Source organism: Octodon degus, unplaced genomic scaffold (genome assembly GCF_000260255.1).
Source record: "Octodon degus isolate 3935 unplaced genomic scaffold, OctDeg1.0 scaffold00026, whole genome shotgun sequence".
NCBI lineage: Eukaryota > Metazoa > Chordata > Mammalia > Rodentia > Octodontidae > Octodon > Octodon degus.
The window spans coordinates 15743505-15755556 of record NW_004524602.1 but is presented as its reverse complement, the minus strand read 5'-3'; the positions used below and the strand labels follow the sequence as shown (position 1 = coordinate 15755556).

Sequence of the window (12052 nt, the reverse complement as noted above, 5' to 3'; positions counted from 1 at the left end):
GGCACCTGTAATCCCAGCACTTGGGAGGCTGTAAACAGGAGAATCACTACAAGTCTAATCTAGTAGTGAGACCCTGAACACCTTTTGGCCCTTTCCTTAAATTCCGGGGGAAAAAACCCCACTACTTTCTACAGGCAACTGACCATTGAGAGAGTTAAATTCGTGCCTTCAGGTATGACAAACTACAGTAGGGCTGGGGGTGGAGCTCAGCAGCACGAGCGCCTGCCTGGCAAGTACAAGATCCCGAGTGCGACACTGGTACCACAAAACAAGAATTAAACAACATTCATTTTCAACTTCTAATTAAAAACAAATGTCTACTCTCAAAAATAGCACAGTCACTGTTACACCAGTACAGCTCCTAAATGAAAATCTGAGTTGAGTTATGGTTTGCTATAATAACACTCCAGGAAGCCTGTGAAGCATCAGCTACGGGTCAAGCTATTTACATGAGTTCAAGACTTTATCTTAGACAGAAGTGTAGTGCGGGTCCCTAAGATTCTTTAAAAAATAGACTGAAATTACACTTTTCAGTTACAACAATCAAGACTGGGGGCAGGGGAGATAGCTCAGTAGAATAAGCACTTGCCTGCCAAGTGCAAGGGCCTCAGTTCAATCCCTGGTTACACACACACACACACACACACACACACACACACACTTTATAACAATCAAGACTTGTATTCAGGAAACCTTCTTAAAGATCAAATTCCTCTTCGCAGACACCATGCCCACTTTCTTCATAGTCCTCTCTCGTGACCACCATATCTTCGAAGTAGTCACCACTCTCTGATATCAACCTTCCACCTTCCCAGGCATAAGTCATAGAGTTCTCTGGAAGCACAATGGAAACATCATAATCTATTGGAGTTGGAGATCAAACTTTGGAGCAGAACTGATAGCTACATCCTGGGAAAAGGGAGCTTCCACCAGTCAAAATGATGTTCTTTAAAAAATGTGGCTGCATTTCTTCAGGTAAGTTTTGAGTGGAATAGACAATGGCTTCTGTAACCACCATCTCCTGAATGCCAGGGTCGGAAGGACTAAAGAGAATTTCTGGAACAGCGAATCTCTCATTGGCCAAGCACAGAATTTGTTCCCCAGACTTGTATTTTCCACTCAAGACCATCTCTTCCCTTGGCTTGCAAAAGCCCTTTTTAATTGTACAGAAGTCAGGCAAAACATAGTCTACCATCACTGTATTGTCTTCTCCTTTTAACTTTGCAATGTCCATGTCTCTAAAAATCCTGAGACACATAGCACATATCTTCTTTCCCTCAATTAATAGCGTGTGCTTCATCCATCACATGTAGTTGCCTGTATGGGATGAGCTCCTTCAGATGATTGGTTAAGAATTTTCCTCCCACGTTTATCCAAATGCTTCTTTTTTCTTTTTACTTCTACAGTTAGGAACTATATGTGCAAAAGAATATCCACTGTCTACAATAATACAGCACAGTTCAGAAGGATCATCTCGGAAATACCTGTGTGCACAGAGCGCCCCGACATTGACTCTTAGTACTGCTTGGACCTAGTAGTCTGCAAATAGAATTTCATTCATTGATTCTTGAATTGAAGTGAAGGGGGCCTGCCCGGTAGCTCAGTTCTTTAAGTGGCTGCTTCAACAAAAAACAGTCAGGCTCAGGTTGCTTGGGTTCGATCCCCACAACACAATACAGCCAGTCATGCCTTGAAGGCATTCCGAGAAAAAAAAAACAAAAAAACAAAAAAACACTTCTGCCATTGAATTGAAGTGAAGTTAAAACATGCTTCTGTGATAATAATACTAGTATCTAAAAAAATCAACCTGATATATTTGTTTTCCAGAAAAGTAATCCCAAACTTGTTGTTGAACATTCCAATTGACCAGGTAGCCCTTTTGAGAAGGAAGGATGTAAAAGAGTCCTGCAGGGTCTTTTATTTCATCTACCTGGTTAGCAGTAAATGTTTTAAGATGTGCTGTTTTTGACCTGAACTGACAATTTGGAATAACTGAGACATTTTCTTGACTGTAACTGATTTTAGCATTGTAGGCTCCATTATCCAGCACCACACCAACAATCGCTTTCTCTTCTGGGCCTTTCTTCTCTGTGTGTGTGTGCGTGTGCGTGTGCGTGTGCGTGTGAGAGAGAGAGAGAGAGAGAGAGAGAGAGAGAGAGAGAGAGAGAGAGAGATACAGTGTCTTGTTACACAGTTCAGACTCAGTGATTCTCCTGTCTCAGCCTCCTTAGTGCTGGGATGATAGGCATGCACCACCATGCCTGGTTCCAGGGTCAGCACAGCATGCATATCGGGGATTGAACTTGGGACTTTGTGCTTGCTGTGCAGGTACTTATGCCACCGAGTTACCTCCCCATCCCCTGCTGATAAACTTCTAATTGTATTTTCAATTTCATTGACTGATATCCAGTTATTCAGAATTTTTATTTTCCTGATTTAGTTTTGGCAACTCAATTGTGTCTAGGAATCTGTCCATTTCTTCTGTGTTTACCATCTTATTAGAATGTAGGTTCTTATAGTAGGTGTTAGTGATCTCCTGGGCTTCTGTGGGATCTACTTGATTTCCCCCTTTCCATTTCTAATTGCTTGAATTTGTGTTTTTCTTTCCTCTTTTTGATGAGGTTGGCTAATAGTGTATCAATTTTATTCTTTCAAAGAACCAACTTTTCAATGCATTGATTCTTTATATCATTTAGTTTCTATTGCATTAATTTCTGCTCTTCAAATTGGTCAAGCAATGGCCGTGACTCATCCACATGGCTGACACTGACAAAGGATCTACAAACTGCAGTACAGAGTTTCAGGATAAATCCTGAGGGGATTTGATTGACCTTGTCAGATACAAAAGTTACATTTCTTGTTATATAGGCCTTGCTTTATCTTGGTCTTAACTATCCAGCAGAAAAGTATGAAAACAAAGTATAAGAAGTAAAGCCATATGAATATGCTGAGCTGTAAAATGCTCAAGTCAACAACTTCTGACATTGCCAGTCCTATGGATTACCCACTACTATCATGGACTACTGGACTATATTGGAATATTTTGCTGAATTCACAAACCTACAATATTTAAATGGCAATAGAATACCCGTCTCTGACAAAACTAAACAAAAAGGGGGACACAAATGAAGGACCATTTTGTATCTGTATATTCAAAATAGTTAGGATAGATATAGAGCTACTTTCTCTTAATTCAATGAATAGAAAGATTTGTTCTAATAGTGTTTGTGGACAGGATATCACATCTGCATCTTGTACTATGAATAACCACTACAAAGACAACAATATGCAATGTATTAATTATTGAAACTGTGCTAATAGTCAGTTTTGAAACTCATTGCTATTTGTTTCTTAATAAAATTACTAAAAAAAATTTCTGCTCTTATCTTTATAATTCCTTCTGCATACGAGCCTTGGGTTTGATTTGTTCTTCTTTTTCTAGAAGTTTGAAGTTCAAAATCAGGTTTTGAAATTGAGCTCCTTCTGTTTGCCTGAAGTGTGAGTTCATCACTATAAATTTCCCTCATGAGACTGCTTTCATTGCACCCCACAAGTTTTGGTCTATTTTATCGGCATTAGCATTTAGTTGTATATGCTGATTAATTTTGCCTTTAACTTCCTCTGTGACCCATTGGTAGTTTCGAAGGTTGCTATTTAATTTCCATGTGTTAACATAATTTTTTTATTTACTTCATCATTGATTTCCAGTTTCATTGAGGTATGGTCAGATGATTTGTATGGAATGATTTCAACTCCTCTCCATCTGCTTGAACATGTTTTGTTGGCTAATGTGTGATCTGTTTTGGAGAAAGTCCCATTTACCACTGAGAAATATGTGTATTTCTGAGGTTTTGGGGTGGAAGACTCTGTAGAAAAACACCAAGTCCATTTGTTCACAGGCCTGGTTTAATTCTAATATTTCTGGGTTGAATTTTCTGTCCAATTGAGCTATCTATTGGTGAAAGTGTAGTACTGAGGTCCTGCACTACAATTGTGTTAGTGCTTATTTGATTTTTCATGTTTGTTAATATTTGTTTTATGTAGATGAGTGGACCTGTGCTTAGTGCATAAATATTTGATTGCTATCTCTTCTTATTGGAGATTTCTGAAAAAGTATGTAGCAACCTTGCCTCTTTTGATCAGTTTTGGCTTAAAGCTTGCATTGTCTCTAAATAGAATAGCTGCCTCTGCTTTTTGTGGGTTCCTGTGGTGTGGAGAATTGGTTTCTATCCTTTGGCTTTTAGTCTATGTATTTCTTCTTGTGTTAAATGTTTGTTGAGTGCAGCATGTTGTTGGATTTTGCTTCTTGATTCACTCTGTGAGTCTGTTTCTTCTGATGAGTTGAGACTATTTACGTTGATGGCTATAACTGGTATGTGTTGGCTTTTCTTTACCGTGTTGCTTTACTGTTGTTTGTTCTCCATCTTTTTCTTCTGTTTAATTGTTTTCCCTGCTTGGCAGCTTCTTTCTGTTAGTGTTCATGTGCTTATAGTCTTCATTTTCTTTGGGGTTTTTTTGAACAGGGTCTACAGGGTCTCACTATGTAGATCGGACTCGTAGTGATCCACCTATGTTCAGCCTCCCAAGAGCTGGGATTACAGCCATGCACCACCATGTCCAGCCTCAATCACCCTTTCAGTGTGCCCCAGGGGTGGAACTGGCATGGCCATTATTTTTTTAATATGTCTTTCAGAGCATTCTGTAGAGCTGGTTTGATGCTTATAAATTTCTTCAGTTGTTATTTGTCATGGAAGTATCTTCTTTCTTTTCTTTTTTTTTTTTTGGAAGAACCGGGGATTGAACTCAGACCCTTGCGCTTGCCAGTGAAGCGCTTATTCTACTGAGTTATCTCCCCAGCCCTAGTATCTTAGTTCTTCACCAATTTCGAAAGGTAGCTTTGTGACACACATCAATCTGGGCTAAAGATTGTTTTTCCTTTAGTACTTAAAATACCCTATTCTAAGATGTCTTTGATTTGAGAGTTTGTACTGAGAAGTCTGCTGTGATTCTGATAGGTTCTCCTTTATAGCTGATATCTTTCTTTTGTTTAGATGTTCTAACATTTTGTTCTTGTGCTGAGCTTCTGGAATCTTGATTATTATATGTCTTGGTGTGGGTCTGTTGTGGTTATGGCTCTTTGGAGTTGTATGTGCTTCATTTATCTGGGTGTCAAGTTCTTTATCATGTTTGGGAAGTTTTCTGCAATTATTTCAGTGACGAGGTTCTTCATGGCTTTCACCCTCCCTCCAGCTTGTTCACTGATCCAGTCGGTCTTATGTTGCTCTTCTTTGCTTCATCCGGTAGCTGTTAGATATTTTTTCCTGGTCTCTTGCAATTTTTAAGACATCTTTCTTTTCCTGGTCTCTAGTGGGGTTCTTCTAGGTACAATATTCTACCTTTGCCTGCATTCAGTCTGTTACATATATTTTCAGTGGAATTCTTAATTACCTAGACTTCTGTTTGGATCTGTTTTATTTATTCCATTTCTTTTCTATATTTGGCATTCATGATTTCAATCATTTTCCTGAGCGCCTCTATTTGTTTTTTGTATCTGCTCTATATCTTTTGGCTTTCATTTCTTTTTGCACCTTAGAGATTGGTTTTTTATGGTTCCTTCTATTTGCCTCTTTACCTCTGCTTCTGTCATTTCAGAGAGCTCCAGTTGTTGTTCCTCTCCTTGTGTGCTGGACTTGTCCTGGGTGGGCTGGGCAACTGGGATTGCAGTTTTTTTCCTTGTCTTGACATTTTGTATTTTGTAATTTTACTTTGTTTTCTGTGTTGACAACAAAACAGAGTACAAAGGGTAGGATGGGAAGACGAATAGGGTCAAATGTAGTAGGGACAAGCCTGGAGGACACTAGATTATCCAGATCTCAGGTAATTATAGGACACAGGAGGGAAGGACTGGAGGAAAAGGCCCAAGAGCTTTGAGTGAACTAAAAAGAGAACAGACAGTGTTTACTCATATGAAAATACAATAGAGTCAGGCAAGATAGTTGACTAAGGAGAAGAAGAGGGTAAGTAAAATAAAACAAAAAGGATTAGAGATCTAAATCATGAGTGAGGGAAGAAGAACAAAGGGAAAAGGAAAAGAAAGGAGGAAAAAACAGTGAAAAACAATGCAATCAGGTAGAAAAACAAAGCAGAACAGAAAGAGAACAAGAAAGGGAACACAAAACAACAACAAAGAGAAAAAAACAAAACAAAAACCAAAAAAAAAAAAAAAACAAAAACCCTTACTAATCCAACCAAGTACCAAGAGGAGAAACAATCAGACAGAGAAAAATGAAAGAAATGAAACTCATCTAGTGTTATAGTTCTATGATAGCTCCAAGTTGAATCCCGGAATACATACTCTGGCCAAGACTGCAAGTAGATTTTTGCAGAATTTGGGTCTGATCTTTCTCTCTGAAATTGGAGGAATGGGATTAATTTTCTGTGGCTGAAGTTCTCCCCAATAATTTAGAAAAGGAGAAAACATAAGGGAAGGGGACGGCTCTACCCTGCCACACACCCCTGCCTTGTGTCCTTATCCCCAACTACAACACTGGCTCTCCTAACTTACCACCTGTTGGCTCATACTCTTACTGCTGCTTGACACATGTCCACAGCTCTGGTTCCACCTGGCCATCCTGCGGGCCTTAGCCAGGGTCCTACCATGTGGCTGGTATTCCTGCAGGTCTCTGGTTCCTGAATCCCACCAGTGGAGGGTGGAAGGTGGATCTCAGAGTTCTCTCACCAGCTGTGCCACGCAGTCTCAGAGGAAAGGAGGAGGAAGGGAGGGGCTAAACTCAGGTTCCTCTTGCCAACCTCGCAGTCCCAGGTCAACGATTGATGTCTTAACCTTGGGGAGGTTAAGTGATTAGACTCAGGTCACATAGCTGAGAATTGGAGGGACACTTCTCATGATACCATGTCGTAGTGGCTGTGGGTTTAGGGTCTGAGAAATTTAGTTACAAAATGAAAAACAATGTTCTAGGTTGATGTGAAGAGAAGTACTAGGGCAGGGATACTCGGGAGAGATTGCTAGATGAAGGGAAGCAACCGCAGAAAATAGCAGAACACCACAGAACCAAAGTCACTGCCTCAACGAACAAGAAAGTTAGATTCAAAACAATTAAATGGCCTAACAAGCTAGTGGTGGATCAGGACGAACCGTCAACTTTGCTGAGGCTTATTTGCTATCTCAGCATTATTTCGCCATCCTTGGCTGACAGACCATTAAACGTCAAGTTTTAAAAGAGCACTTTTACATAAAATAAGTTGGCGGCATTAAATAATGGAAAGAATTAGGATTTAAGTCATGACTTATGGCACTGCTAGCCTATGTCACCCTGGGTACACTCCTCTTTTCTTCTCTTAAAGAATCTGTGGAAGGGTTGTTACTTCTGTTTCCAATCATTGCCCGAACCCAGGTCCTTTCAAACTCTTCTTCAGTGGGCCACTATCTAATGAGTCACTGAGACCACTACTCTAATATAGCAGAAAAGACCTTGACAAAGTGATGAAGTGGTACAGGCTTTCATGAGAATGTGGTGGAATGTTATGTTAGTTTGTGAGATACTAGGGGAAAATTACTCATTCTAAAGCCTGAATTGTAAATCTGACCCACTCAAAATCTAAACAAAACCAAACCACATCCCTTTTGAGCCCCTCTTGTGCCTCAGATGTGGCGTCAGTCATTTACACAGAGGTTACAAGAGGTCACTCCCCCTTTAGATGAACAATCAGGTGTGCAGTGGACAACTCCGGGGCTCCTTATGCTCCACCTCCTTCGTTCTCACTACATAGTGCTGCCGGGTCTCCCAGATGGACGGTTCTGTGCTCACTCTGCCCTGTCCCCCACCTGTCCGTGTCTGCATCATCCTCCATGTGTTACTGTTCAGATCTAAGGGTCTCCCCAGAGTCTCACGTGTTAGGAAGGCGCCGGGTCACGTGGCTGGGGTTGGTCTACCAATGAGGGCCTTGCTTAACATGCTGAGCAGGTGGGGCCAGGGTAGAGCCAGGCCACTGTGGTACGACCCAGAGCAGCTCTCCTTCTTGCTGTTTTCTGGCTGCCATGGGTCGCGCACCTTTCCTCCTCCACGGCCCTCCGCCATGCCCTTTCTGCTGACAGCCAGCGCAGTATAGACTGAACCCATTAATGCCATGAGCCTCTCCTCCTGCACGTTGTGCGTCTTGGGTATTTTCTGCCAGCAAAGGTAAAGAGACTCATATACTGTGTTAGGAATGCCTTTCCTTTGCTTTCTTCCCTGGCTTATTCCTCCTGGTCCTTTAAAGCATAAGGCAGCAATCGTGTTCTCTGGGAAGGTGACCTGAGTCTCAGAAGCTCCCCTGAGGCCCCTCTTGAGAGGGAGCTGGGACTGAGTGGTCTGGGGTTGCTCTTCCCTGGCAGTGTGTGTGTAGACAGCAGGGGCTACAGCTGGTCAGCCTGCATTTAGATCTCAGTGCCTCCCCTCTGAGGTGTGTGCTTAGATACATTATATAACCACTCATGCTGAGTTTCCTCATCCTCAAAATAAAATTTGTACCTCTCTCCTAGGGCCCAAATTAGGACTAAATTTGGAAAATTTCCCAAACAATTCCTGAAAAGTAGCATGCAAGTCAGTCTTGGCTATTGTATGGTAATGCTAGGTGTGAAATGCCTTCACATAGTGCCTGGCACATAGCAACCATTAAGTGGTGTTAGTGGTGGTTATTATCATTATTATTATTATTATTACTAGCTCCACGGAGCGGAAGTGGATCAGATGCCTTGCAGTAAAGGATCAGGACTCAGCAGAGAGTTGAGGGGTCATTAAGAATGTCACGAGGAGGTTGAAATTAAAGCCTAGAGGGGCCGGGGAGATGCCTCAGTGGAATAAGCGCTTCCCTGGCAAGCGCAAGGGCCTGAGTTCAATCCCCAGTTCTGAAAAAAAAAAAAAAAAGAAAGAAATTAAAGCCTAGGAATTGGCCCGCTGTATTCCTGGCTCAGTGGCTGGACCCTCAGCTGGAGAAGCCATTGACCAGACAGCAGCGGGCTCCATGATCTGTGTCAGACACCAGCAACAAACATAGTTCACACTGACGGGTTGGCCTTGGCTGTGACTAAGAAAGTCGACATTGAAAAAGCAACATTCCCCCTCTGGAAAGAAATGATGCCAGCCGTGGACAGAGGGAGATCGGTAGACGGGGTGTAACCTGCTCATTGTGATAGGTAAGATATTCTCAATGAAAAAATTGCCCTGTGAGTTAAGCCCTGGGACCGCCCTCTCCCGTTTTACTCGAGCTGCGGGTTCTGGAATCGGAAGTGTCTGTGCACGTGGCCTTAGGACACAGAGAGACAGCCTGCCTGTGGAGCGGCTTGTGCCTCCCCATAGTGCAACACGTCTGGGGCTTGGTTTTATTTCCTAAAAACAGCTCTCATGAACTTCTATAACTAAAGGGTGATGACAGACGTCCTTCCTGGGATGAGCAAGGCTTTTTCCTTGGAAGCGGAGTTGTGTACCTGCGGGAGAAATCATGTTGTTTAATTTCATTCTGGGGTTAAAGGCTTTCGTTTTCAGCTTAGTACCGGTTGATTTCTGCAGGGGGAATGCTGAGCTACCAAGAGCTACACCCATTTAAATAAGGGTGCTTCTTTGCCGACCAGTTACCTCCATAGCTGACTTCAGAAGAGGGGACACCAGGCCAAAGGTGTGGAAGCGTGGGAGCCGGTTCCCGACGACAGCAGACCACAGTGAAGGACGAAGAGACGTAAAGCAGTGTCGCCTGCTATGCATCGTCCTTCATAAAAACAGGCCGTGTGCGTGACATGCATTATTATCAAATGTAAAAAAAAAAAACTTAACTTCTCTATGAAAAAAAACAATGGCTGCTGTATTACAAGATGCTAAAATAACAAATCAGTTGTCCAAATTACCAGATATAAACGTGTAAGACTCATTTAAAGAAAAAAACCAAAACAAACCAATATCTAAGAAATTATAAGAAATTCAAAAGAGGAAGAAACATTAGCGTTAAAAAAAAAATTTAAGCAGTAATTGTTCCCTTCAAAAGACCAGCAAAACTGACAGTACAGTTATGCAGACTATTCTGCATATATACCCAAATATATTTTCCCTCCTTTCATCTGTGCTTTCCCTCATCCCAGTTTCTCCCTCCCACTGAACAGTTTCTTTCCCCTTCACAGTGTCTGCTGGACCTTGTAGACCTTCATCACTCTTTCAGGTTCTCACGCTAGTGAGATTATAAGATGTTTGCACATGTGACCTCATTGATTTCACTTACCAATACAGTCTCTAGCTGTGCCCGTTTATCTTCAAAAGCCTCTAATTTATGTTATTTTAGAGCTGAATAATACTCCATTGTGCAAAATAGCATATCTTTTTTATTCATTCCTCAGTCGATGGGCACTTGGGTTGTCTCCAAGATTTAGCTATGACAAACTGTGCTGCTACAAACATGGATGCATACGTATCACTACAGTAGGATGATTTCAGTTCTTTTGGAAAAATATCTAGGAGGGGAATAGCTGGCTTGAATGGGACCTGCAGTCCCAGCTTTTAGAGGAATCTCCACACTGATTTCCATAAAGCTTGTACCAGTCTGCACTCCCACCAAAAGTGGAGAAGGGTTCCTTTGCCCCACAGCTTCTCCAGTATTTATAACTGGCTGAGTTCCTGATGACAGCCATTCTTACTGGGGTGAGGTGGAATCTCAGCATTGTTTTAATTTGCGTCTCTTGAACGACCAATGATGTTGAGCACTTTTTCATGTATTTATTAGCCAGTTGTATTTCTTCATTTGTGAAGTGCATATTCATCTCAGATGCCCATTTTTGGGTTGGGTCTTTCAATCTTGGAAGCCTGATTTTTAAAATTCTTTACATGTTCTAGATAGGAGTCCTTTTTCTGATGGACAGTCTGCTATAATTGTCTCCTGCCTTGTGGATTTCCTTTTCACTCTTTTGATAATTTCTTTTGACATGCAGAAACTCTTCAACAAGATGAGATCCCAGTTGTTGATTCTTTAAAGTATTTCCTGTGCAGTTCTATTTTTGTTCATGAACTCTTTACCTACCTCTATGTCCTCAAGGTTTCTACCTACTTTCTCTTCCAGAATATTTAGTGTTTCAGTTTTATTATTTAAATCTTTGACCCATATTGACTGTAGTTTTGTGCATGGTGCTAGGAACAGGTCTATTTTAAGCCTTTGACTTGTGGAAACCCAGTATTTCCAGCACCATTTATTAAAGAGACTCTCTTACTTCCAATAAACATTTTTAGCTCCTTTGTCAAAGATAAGGTGGCTGAGTGTGCCTGTAGTTGTGTCTCCATGTTCTAATCTGTTCCATTGATCCTCAGATCTGTTTTTATGCCAGCACCATGCTGATTTTATCATGGTAGCTTTGTAGTTTAATTTCAATTCAAGATTATGATGCCTCCCACCTTTCCTCTGTTGCTCAGGATTGCTTTTGCTATTCTAGGTCTCTTCATGTTCCAGATGCATTTTAATAATGTTTTCTCTCTATCTGTGAGGTATATTAATGCTATTTTAATCAGGATTACACTGAATCTTATAAGAATTTTGAGAGTATGGCCATTTTCACAATATTGGTTCTTCTTACCCAGGAGCAAGAACTATCTTTCCATTTTCTGAAATCCTCTTTGATCTCTTCTTTCAGAGTACTGTGATTTTCACTGTATAAATCTTTTACTTCTTTTGTGACATTGATTCCTAAGTATTCCATTTTGAGGGGTGTTATTGTGAAAAGCCTGGTGACCATAATTTCTATCTCAGCGTGTTTGTTGTTTGTGTATAGAAATGGTATTGATATTTTGAGTGTTAACATTCTATCCTGCTATGTTACTGAATTTAATTATTGAATCTGCAAGTCTCTTACTGGAGTTTTTGGGGCCTACTATGTACAGTATCATGTCATCTGCAAATAATGATGATTTCACTTCTTCCTTTCCAATATTATTCTTTTTCTTTCTCTTGTCTAATTGCCCTGGCTAATGTTTCCAGAACTATATTGAACAGAAGTGGTGACAGTGGGCATCCTTGTCTT

At 41.1% G+C, this 12052-nt stretch overlaps 1 pseudogene; it reads right to left on the bottom strand.

Moving 5' to 3' along the window:
• Nucleotides 1-697: 697 nt before the first annotated feature.
• On the bottom strand, nt 698-9761 carry LOC101583989 (annotated as a pseudogene).
• Between the last annotated feature and the right edge of the window lie 2291 nt (nt 9762-12052).